At 43.4% G+C, this 11,526-nt stretch overlaps 1 long non-coding RNA gene across 1 annotated transcript in view; it reads right to left on the bottom strand.

Moving 5' to 3' along the window:
- Positions 1–629: 629 nt before the first annotated feature.
- The window catches only part of LOC147009469 (uncharacterized), a 12,468-nt gene continuing 1,571 nt past the window's right edge, over positions 630–11,526 (bottom strand). Inside the window, exon 2 of the long non-coding RNA XR_015052878.1 lies at positions 630–1,006. This is a non-coding gene — a long non-coding RNA (uncharacterized LOC147009469). The remainder of the gene's footprint in view (positions 1,007–11,526) is intronic.

Here is an 11,526-nt window from a genome sequence, read left to right as displayed (position 1 = left end):
AAGGCCTTGAACACAAGCACAGGGGATGTGTATGAAGGAGTATTTATGCTCAGGAGGTAATCCACACAGCACATATGTTAATATGTAGACAGATTCCCCAAATCACTGACTTTCAGGTAATAAATAAGGAACCCACTTTTAAGAAACTTGGATAGCACCCCAACATTCCTCTGGAACATGTCCATGGGAATTCAGTTCAAGTTCATCACACTAGAAAGTTGTATTGGGTCACCTGTACAGCAATCCCTTGTAGTATACGTTCTTAGAGTATGCAATTTCGTTATTACGTGGGACAAAAATATTGTGATGTCCACGGGACTTGAACAGTCCCGCCAACGTAGAATGAGCCGAAACGATGGAGGCGGTTTATTTATTTATAACCCAAAGATGGCGGTTCTAATTGCTCTACCGCAAACGGGACGAGGAAGGTGGCACGAGTCGCTTTTCACTGAGTTGATAACGTTTATTCCTCTAACCAGAAATAACAAGACTCGGCAAGAAGAGGGATCCGGGGCGATTCGACGGGATGGTGTGGGATCGGGCGTGGGGAAAACACAGACAATTCCAATGAATATACAAATCTCAAACCCTCTAAGGCGCCAGGTACACACACACACACACACACACACACACACACACACACACACACACACACACACACACACACACACACACACACACACACACACACACACACACACACACACACACACACACACACACAAAACATAGCTATTCCTGGTGGTCAGGCTGGACCGTGGTGTGGACGCAACAGTCCCTGGATTGGCGTCGGACGAGCTGGCGTTGCGCTCGTCAGGGGCAGGAGACACCGTGGTGCTGTCGACCTCCTGGTCCTGGCCCAAGTCCGCTCACAGCCGCCAGGGAACCAGTTCTGGCGCCAAGTTGCGAGCAGGAGAGGGAGGCAGGTCCGCCCGCCGTTCGACCCCGTACTCTGAGCCAGCAGAACCCCAGAGCCAACCAAGGTGAGGCACGAGGCTCAGCAAGGCTACAAGACACGAAGAAACCAGGGCCGAATCAGCGCAACAACAAGCACGCTCCCAGCACAACATCCACCCCCCAAAAAAACGGTCTTTCTGTACCGATCTTCTTCCTCTTCCTTTTCGACCCCGAACAGAACCTTTTTATCCTCCCGTCCTCGTCACTTCCAATCGAGCCGTTTTATTGGCCCACCGCCGTCGCCTTCCGCCAATCGTGATCACGGGGCGGAGCCATCCGCTGCACTGTCCTGTGACGTCATGGCAAGCCTCCAGAGAATACTAAAAGGGGTTTACGCAGACACACTTACCCTATCCCGTGTCCCAATCTAATTACGTGACAATTATCATTTCCCCCTTGAAGAAATGGACATTTACTAGACAACTTATCACCACTGAATTGCTACTTATTACATCGAGATCCTGGTACACTCGAACAGCATGGCATACCTAATTAAACATCCTAATTGCCCTTTGAATGCATTCCCCCCCTCAAACGTAACACTGTCCCCTCCTCTGGTACCGCAGCTCCTGCAAGGTATATCACAGGCGCTACCGTACGAGCCTTAACACTTACTGACTCACACCTATTTAACCTAACGAAATAAAGTAGGAGGGGCAATGGGCAGCGAGTCGCAGCTAACTTACCTATCCTGCTTAATGTATATACCCTTATGGCCTTATCCTCGCCTAAACAATCATTCATTTTTTTATTATTATTATGATTTTTTTTATCACATGAGAGCACTGAGCGAAGTTGCACTCCATCCTCTGGATCATCGCTCTTGCCCAACACTCTTCCCGTGATCTGGGGAGGGGAAACAAAAGGTTCCACAAAAAAAACAAACACAACACTTATACTTTACATTCCTACTCTAAGCCTTAACGACACTATTCATGGGATATTTACACTTGACTGCCTCCCCCAGTGGATGCTAATAGGCCCAGCGTTACCTGGGGAGCCAATTTTCAAATTTGCTTGCCCCAAAATTATGCGGACATCATGCCCTTGCTGCACATGTCAAGTTGTGCGGGATCGAGTGGGACTCACACATCTTCACAACACTCACACCATGGTCATCATCACATTTCTAGGTCATGGTCCCCATTTTAATGATGCAGGCTGAATCCCGTCATGGCCGTGGGGTGGGTTACCACAAGATGATGGGGGTATCTCAGGTGCAACCATGCCCACAGGTAAGCTTTAGTCCAACCCGGACGTTTCTCCGCCGCTCCCTTTGATTCCCTCCCCCCTGGTAGCCGTCAACTCTCATCCCGTACAACACACTGGAAGGGGTCTCACTGGCTCCTCTGGCCTTCCTGGGTCGCCAAGGTCCTACCCGCCTTGGTCGCCCAACCAGACCCTCTCCCAGTTGCCTCCAGACACTATCACCATTAGCCACCAGGGGTGAATCTCCTTGAAGGGGGTCGCAATTCCCGCTCACCGTGAGCTTCAGCAATCCCTGCGGACAAGCACATCATCCCCACCCACAAAACCCACATGACTCCCCCACCCCATCGGCCTTACATGTGACACCTGCATTTCTAACACTTCACCGACCATGACCTTCCCTGTTACCACACCATGCCCAATAAAAAATCAACGTGTGCGCCATACATTTCACTTCTTAACTTGAAACAATTCACACAGCACTTTTCCTCAACCGATCCACGCACCAGCCATTGGACAGCCACTCGTGCCCGCTTTGCAACCCATTGTCCCTATTGTCACTCTGAAACCCAGCAGCACTTACAAACCCATGCCAATTTTTCCACAATTCACTTTTTTCACCAAAGGAGGGCACTTCGCCGCAATCTCAGCAGCCGAGCATGGCCGTATATGCTCAGCCCAATCTAGTCTCCCTGACCCCCGACAGTGATTTCCGGACTCGACCTGTGTAAGGGCACCTCGGATAGACCTGGTGGTTCAGCAGGAGGATTCATCCTCTGAAGCATTTGGGTAATGCCAATTTCTCCCAGCCCCCCTCCCTGATCCTGGATCTCCGCCTGTCGGATCGTCACCGATGGCCTCTCTGGAACCCGACCCGGCCGACTCCACGAGGCCAGCCTGGCCGCGCACTCGGCCGCTCGGTGAACGGTGGGTGGATCCTGTAACTCCACTCGCGCTCGGACCTCAGGGTCAGGAAGAGCAGCTAAAAATTTCTCGAGTGCCAGTCTGTCCCACGCCTCCACTGTAAGGTCCCGATACGCGATCCTGACTGATTGGTAAATGTCCTGTGCCAGCTCCTGCACTGTCTCACCCAGCTTTAATCTGCGGTGCTGGAGCTGGGCCCGCACCAGATCACAGTTTGCTGCAAACCCAAACCCGACGGCTCAACGCCTCGCAAATGTGGGAGCTGGTCAACATCCCCTCCGCGATCACGTTTAACACATCTGCGGCTGGTCCCCGCAACGTTGCCACCAAATTCCCTGTACGTTCCCGCTCATTCCACCCGTTTAGTCGGGAAATACACTCAAATTGCGTCAGAAAAGCTTCAACGCTCCATGACCCGTCAAAATTTACCAGGGGGATCACTTTTACGGTGGCCCGCTTCCCAGTTTCTCCCTTGTCCGAATCCAGCCCAGGGATCAAACACCCTTGCGGCTGCGTATCCAATTTCGGAGCCCACTGTGGCCAAAGATGTTTTGTGGTGAGGGTCTCATGGGCCAATTTTCCCTCCTGTTCCAAACATTGAATGGACCGATTCACCTCTTCCCGCAGGATCTTCTGGGCCCGCACAACCTCCTCCAAGGCCCGAACAGAACCTTTTTATCCTCCCGTCCTCGTCACTTCCAATCGAGCCGTTTTATTGGCCCACCGCCATCGCCTTCCGCCAATCGTGATCACGGGGCGGAGCCATCCGCAGCACTGTCCTGTGACGTCACGGCAAGCCTCCAGAGAATACTAAAAGGGGTTTACGCAGACACACTTACCCTATCCCGTGTCCCTATCTAATTACGTGACAATTATCATTTCCCCCTTGAAGAAATGGACATTTATTAGACAACTTATCACCACTGAATTGCTACTTATTACATCGAGATCCTGGTACACTCGAACAGCATGGCATACCTAATTAAACATCCTAATTACCCTTTGAATGCATACCCCCCCTCAAACGTAACAATATATATATATATTGATTTTTAATTTTTTTTTAGAATCTCAAAAGATATTAAAATAAACAAATAAATAAAAATTCTGAGCTGCACTTCAAAAATGAGATGTGAAAATGCATTCAGTGATTTGTTTTACATTTTGACCACATGTTCACATTTCTTCCATCAACTTCAAGTTGGCTCGTTGCCTGCTGTTCGCATTACGTTTGACCTCATGTTGTCTTTCTTGATTACAATATGTATTTCTCATTCAAAGTAAATAATTTTGATCAGGCATGGCTCTCAAAAAGCCCAACAAAAGTGTTGATATGAAAAAGAAAAAGGCGAAGAAAAAGAAACAAGAAGAAACAGATGAAGAGGAAGAAATGGCGGCAGAAGAGGAAGAAAAAGCGGAGGAAGAAGAACAGGAGGAAGAAGAAGAGGAAGGGGAAGAAGAGGAGGGGAAGAAGAGGAAGCGGAGGAGGAAGAAGAGGAAGAGGAAGAAGAAGAAAGCAATACTCAGGCAGTTAAATTAAAAGTGCTTCAATGAATGGACTCTGGAGTGGGGCATACAGCTGACGGTCGTGAGTTGACATTACGTGAACCTACCGTTTGAATAATTGTCAAAAATAAGGACAAAATTGTAAAAGCTGGTGAAATTATCACTCCTTTGACAGCTACCAAATTGCTCGGGTCAAGGATGAATTTAATGGAAGCACTTTTAGGCAAATGGGTGGAGGACACAAATCAGTGGTCCATCGCACTCAGCACAGCCATCTTTCAAGCCAAGACTGTCAGTTTATTACTCTGCGCTCAGAAAGCGAAAAGTGGGGTTAAGTGATCGGTCACGTTCGTGTGCCGTCCGTACGTGTGCCATATGTGTGTGTCTGCATTTTAAAAATTCATTTTCTCACAAACCGTTAGTCTGATTGACACGAACTTTTCTAAATTGGTGCACCTCCTCCTGTAGAATTTTGTCGTCATAATTATGATGTCATAGATCACGTGGTACAGGCGCCTTCTTGGAAAAAACGAAAAGATTTGCACCTCAATATCTCTGAAACTGCTCCATGGAAATAATTTACAAATAGCTCATTGTAATGTACTCCCCATTGGGAATAAGATATGTTAATGATGATGTCATCGGTGCCTTCATTATGTCATCATAATTAGACAAGTGTAACGCTTGATCCGGTCAGTATGAAAAAAAATTCTCTGCAATTGTTGATCCGATTGACACTAAATTTTGTTAATAGGTGCGCCTCCTCCTGTAGAAATTTATAATGACAATTATAACTTCATAGGTCACATGGTACAGGCACCATCTTGTAAAAAAAAAAAAAAAAAAAACCCCTCGCAACTCATATCTCCGAAACCGCTCCATGAAAAAAAAATTGAAACATGGCTCATTGTCAAGTACTCCCCATGGGGAATGAGATAAGTTAATAATGATGTCATCAGTGCCTTGATTATGACGTCATAATTCAACAAGTGCAACACTTGATCTGGTCAGTCTGAAAAATTTTTATCTGCAATTGTTGAAACCGCTAACCGATCAATGCAAAACTTTAACTAATTGATCAACTACCCAAAGGAACTACAGTTTCATAAAAATGACATCATCGGTCACTGGTCTGGCACTATATTGGATCAAAGAAAAGAAGAAAAGAAAAAATCCTTAAAAAATAGAAGAGTTGGCACCAAGTCCTTCTCAAGACTACACAGGGTAAGTATTCTATAAATACCATCTAGTTTAATGATTTAAATTTTAAAGCATAGGCATGGTACACCATACTCAGCAGAAACACGACATGCAAGTAAGGGGGGGTTTGCAAATTTACAGTGCCGCAGTAACTTACACAACTTAAGCATCAGTGGCAAAGCTGCAAGTGCTGATGCTGAAGCAGAAAATAACTTTCTCAAGACATTTACTGGAATGGTTAAGCGTGCAGATTATCCTCCTAATTTAATTTGTAATGTAGACAAGACGGGGTTGTTTTGGAAGAGAAACAGGCCTCTGGCTTCAAGGCAGCCAAAGACCACCAAACACTCCTCTTAGGTAGTAATGCCACTGGAGACTTTAAACTCAAGCCCCTTCTTATCTACCACAAGCTATGAAGGGTTACCATAAGGTTGATCTGTCTGTTAGGTGGTGGTCCAATTGCAAAGACTGGATGACTCAATAACTTTTTTCAACATAGTTTTCAAAATATTTCTACCCTGCTGTCAATAAATATGCATTGGAACATAATATGGACCAAAGGGCTGTGTTGATCATTGACAATGCCCTCGGCCACCACAAAAGCCTTGGGACGGCCACTCATCACTCTTAGATGTTGCCCAGTACCTCTCTGAAAATACAGTCGTTCCTAACCAACCGGCTCATTCAGAACTCGAAGCATACAATCTACTGTATATTTTATTCTTATCTCAAAAATAAATTTGATCATGGCAAAAACAACAATCATAAAAAAAGAAAATCTGCCAAATCACAAATGCATGGATGGGCAGACAGTTGGACAGACAACCTGAAAACATAATGCCTCTGGTGATATCATCAGTGGAGGCATAAAAATGTTACCTGCAGGCAAAAGCAGGATTTGATGCATTGTGAATTTTTCAACATAAAAGTTATCGAATGAAGAGATGTGTGTGACGCGGCTCAGTTGCGCATTCAGTGCATTTTGGCAGGGCTATTCTAAGCCTGTCCCTCGTGCAGCAAGAGACGGGGTTTTGCAATCACCTCTGTCTGTGTGTCTGTCTGGGCCGTAACCCATTTTAGCATTTGAAATTTTGTCATCATATTTTCAACAAATCCTTATTTTGAGAATATGAGGACAAATTAATAATCTGGTCAAAAGGTCAAAGGTTAATGTCAAATCAAATCATTTTTCATGCAATGGACATGAAATTTTAACAATTTGAATACAAGGTAAATTAATTGGTTCAATGAAAAACTAGAACCCAATTATTTTTTTTGATCAAAAGGTCAAGGTTGCATAAATCATCAATTTTCATCCGATTGACCTGAAATTTTAAGAATTTGCAAATTGGATCACAGAAATGGTTCACCAATAAAACACTCGAAGCCGATTGCTTTGAGGTCAAAAGGTCAAAGGTGAAGGTCACAAATCGTCAATTTCCATTTGATTGACTTGAAATTAGAGCAGGGCTTGCATATTGGGTCATTGAAGCCTATTGCTTTTGAGGGAAAAAGGTCAAGGTTGCCTAAAATAATGAATTTCTTTGCGATTTTGTTTTAGCCGTTTTCATCATGTTTAACATACAGAAGAAGCTCAAAGACAAAGCGGACACAGATGGGCTTTGCATTTTCAGATGCTTTCAAGCTAAATATTGCAGTGTTAAGGAAGATATGCTGGCAGTTGTACCACTGACGAGATATATACATGGTAAAAACATATATCAGGCATTTAAGCATTCCTTACAAGAGATTGGTGCCCCCTGCAAAAACTTGTCAACTAAAGGGCTACGATGTGGGATCGCTGAAGGTTTCTGGTATAGCTCACTCGTAATATTAGCCAATTTGTAGCACTTGAAATTTTCCCGAATAATGAAAAAAGTTTGTTGCTTTTTGGAAAAAATAACAATAATAATAATAATAATAATAATAATAATAATAATAATAATAATAACGGGTTCACCATGATCCTGGAATGGCCTACTTGTCCCGATTCTTGAATAAGAATGCTTCAGGCAGTTTATCCAACACTTGCAGAGGTTTAAATCACCTTTTCTTTTTGAAAAACACTCCACGTGCGATGGTAAAAACCGTGCCTTTTCCACAAAACCACATGTCCCGCCAGACAGGGAAGTACCCGCCCGCCCTCTGCAGGGGAGATGACGTAACACATTGCCGGAGCATAAATATGCATGAGGCAAGAAATGGACGGAGTATAAATATGAATGAGGCAAAACATGAACATGCACAAGGCAAGACATGCATGGAACACAACATATATTATGCATTCAAACTTGGTTACATCACAATTACGGACACCAACACAAAACTCTTAATGCCTCCCTCCAGAACCTTAAAATAAAAAATTGGAAAATTAAATAATCAAAAAATTTAATAATTGAGAATTGAAAATGCCTACATAATTAAAAATGAAACAAATGAAAATTGAAAAAAAAAGAAAACTGAAAAACAAAAATAAATAATTAACAATTGGGGCGAAAAAATTAGAATTGGAAGAAAAAAAAAAAGAATTGAAAATTGGGAAAAATAAATAATAGCAATAAAAAATAAATAATGAAAAAATATTCTTCAAAAAGTGGGACACCACGGACACCAAGACTTCCATACGGGAATCATAATTAACCCTGTACTGATAGGATAGGGGAAACTTATAGCTGTTGTCGAGTTCGTTTCTGCAATTAGCAACCCCAATATTTAATGGTACCCTTGAGTTTTTTTGACCTCAAGGAGTACAAACCACAATATTTATTTTTATTTTGTCGCCTGCCCTCCGACAAGGTCGCAGACAAGGCACATTAAAATGAGCTCCGTCCGAACGACCGACCGATTGTCTGTCCATGTACTTTTGTGTATGTGATATTTCAAAAAAAACATTGAACATTTAGTTTTCATATTGCAAACACTGTATCTATTCCTCATGGCATTATCTCAACCTCATTAGATCATGGCTGTAATTGGCTGAATTATGTTTCAATATCAACCATCTCAGTAACTTGGCTTGTGTACGTGAATGTTCAAAACTTGTTCATGATGTAGCTTTCATATCACAGATCCATTCTTCATACCATGCAAAAGGAAGGGGACCGAGATTATCAGCTCCTTGTTATTTTTATAACTTGACTAAAGTTTTTCTGATCAGAACAAAATTGCCCTCTCTCGATAGGATAGTAAATGTGTATTTACACATAATTTACATCATACCCCTCTGAGTTAGAAAATCAAGGTCAAATGGCAGTCTGAAAAAGAATATCATGTTTATTTTTGTCATCGCTCAAATTTGCCAATGTTAAGTCTCAAAGACCGCTTGGCCTTCCAACATGTTCTTGCATCGTAACAGTGTACCTGCATTCAAGTTGTGCACCTGATATTTAATTAGTGTCCTTGACCTACTTATTTCGCATTGTGACATAATTAACAAAAAACATATTTTTTATCTTAACTTGAAATAATTTTCCTCTCTGATTTTCATATGTTGACTTTCATGGACAGATTGTAGATGGCGAAACATTTTATTAATTTACACTCTATCCCGAAATGAATGAAGGTCGAGGTCATATGCAGCGGCGGCGTTGAGGCCATGCAACCCATGCAATTACACGGACATCCGAGGCAACAAGGGTCCCCACGTGATCGGGGTACACAATCTTTCGAGATGGGCCCCAGAAGGTGGTAGCGGTGGTGCTGATTGTGATTCTCATTTCACTGACAAAATACATCAACGAGTGAGTGGTATTAAAAAGAGCACAAAAGGAACATTGCAACTCGAGGAAAAAAAATGTCCCATGATGAATGGGGGCGCAACTGAGTTTTCCGCTGTTGTTTCATGAGATATTACCAAATTAGGGGTTGAGGTGAGAAGAGAAAGCAGGTTATGGAAGAATAATGACATCGAGTGTATACAAATACAACAAGAATGATTATAACATGTCGCGGGTTGAGAGACATAATGTTGTAACTGCATTTTTGGCGAAATTGAATAAAATGGCTCATGTCTTTCAACACCATTATTTAGCGATTTGCAGGAAATGGGAAATTTTCAGTTAAATTTTCAGTTACAACATTATGTCTCTCAACCCGCGATGTGGAGAACGCCTAATGTTAATACAAATTGATATTGTTGAGCAAATCCACAGTAAGATTCATTGAATGATCAACAAAACACCCCCCATTAGTAAATGCACTCACCCACCTGCGCCACGGAGGAATGTTACGGTTTTTACTCAAAAGTGCGTTGGCGCAGCTAAAGATGAAAGGAAATTTTCATCCCCAACAGTGCTGAAATGGGAAAGATCGCTCAACAGAAGGTGAAAGTGATTTTTTTTTTAAAACATCACGAAAAATTGAAAATTCATGTGACACGACAAGCGGTACAGAAATTGTGGCGGCGCCATCTTCCGGACCCCAGGGGTAGGGGTGAGGGTGTGGGTGAGGGTGTGGATGGGAGTGGGGTGTGGTTGTGGATGAGGAGGTGAGGGTGTGGTTGTGGATGAAGAGGTGAGGGTGTGAGAGGCTGGATGTGGGTGAGGGTGGGGGTGGGGTGGAGGCAAACAAAGTAGTTACACCCTTCACCTTGACACAATTCGTCCCCCTGGCAAGTTCGGTTGAGAATAATCAATTAACTACCGATTCCATCGACCACAGATATGCAGAGACAAACAGACACCAAATTGCGTATCTTGGTTTGACGACATGGCCCCAGTGGGCCTTATAGAGGGGTTTCTGACCATGATGCAGTGCTCGGGTGCCATATTTGTTGGCAAGCTAAACAAGCGATAGAAGGTAAACAAGACCGAATAAGGCCAAAAAATTAGTGCAACCTCCCATTGCAGTAAATCAGAATAACGAGATTAATGTGCTTAATGGCAGAGCTATTGATGCTGTCGTTGCCTGGGAAGTACACAAGGAAATTAGTGGAGGGCATTTGGCCCATCATGCCTATGCCACATCAAACCAAGTAGTTTTATTTAAAAATTTTCAAGGGGCGGGGGCATGGGCGAAGATGGTTCTTGTGTAAAACAACACACAACGTCAACCACACAACACCCCTTGAGGAGACTCCCACAAGGAACACTCCGTACACATGCATACAATCACCAATCAAACTACTGAAAAGTCCTGTCAACATCCCCATACCCTCAATCTCCAATACTTCCAGGTACCTATCCAATTCCAATTTAAACTTATCAACTGTTTCTGCTGCCACAACCTTTCCAGGGAGACCATTCCATGCATCTAAAGTGAAACTGTTCTCCACTCTCTCAGTGAAAGACCCCTTCTTACTACCATCTTAACTCTTCTCTTCTTTACTCTGAGGCAATGGCCCCTGATCCCATCACTGTCTACTCTGTTGAATAATTAATTCATCTTCACTTATTATGTCAATACCCTTCATTATCTTAAACATCTCCATCATATCACCGTGTAACTGGCTCTTTTCTCATGTATGTCATATGTCATTGTCATTTTTCATGTATGTCATTTTTTCCTGTGTCCTTCAGCTGCTCTTCATAGTTGAGCTCGGCCCGGAATCAACGTAGTAGCCCTGCTCTTTTTTAATTTATTTACTCATACACAGCCTGTGGCTGCAGGTAGCATCATTGGTTAGTGGTGCAGCTGTGCCGCTGATGCACTTCCCCATGTTACCAGCAAGCTGGTACTCATTTTGCTGACCTTAGGATGACAGTCAACCTTAACTGGTGTTAATTCAACGGC

This window comes from Eptatretus burgeri, chromosome 17 (assembly GCF_056783735.1).
Source record: "Eptatretus burgeri isolate ZD-2024b chromosome 17, Ebu_testis_v1, whole genome shotgun sequence".
Taxonomy (NCBI): Eukaryota; Metazoa; Chordata; class Myxini; order Myxiniformes; family Myxinidae; genus Eptatretus; species Eptatretus burgeri.
Note: the sequence above shows the minus strand (reverse complement) of the source record. Positions and strands in the feature narration are given on the sequence as shown.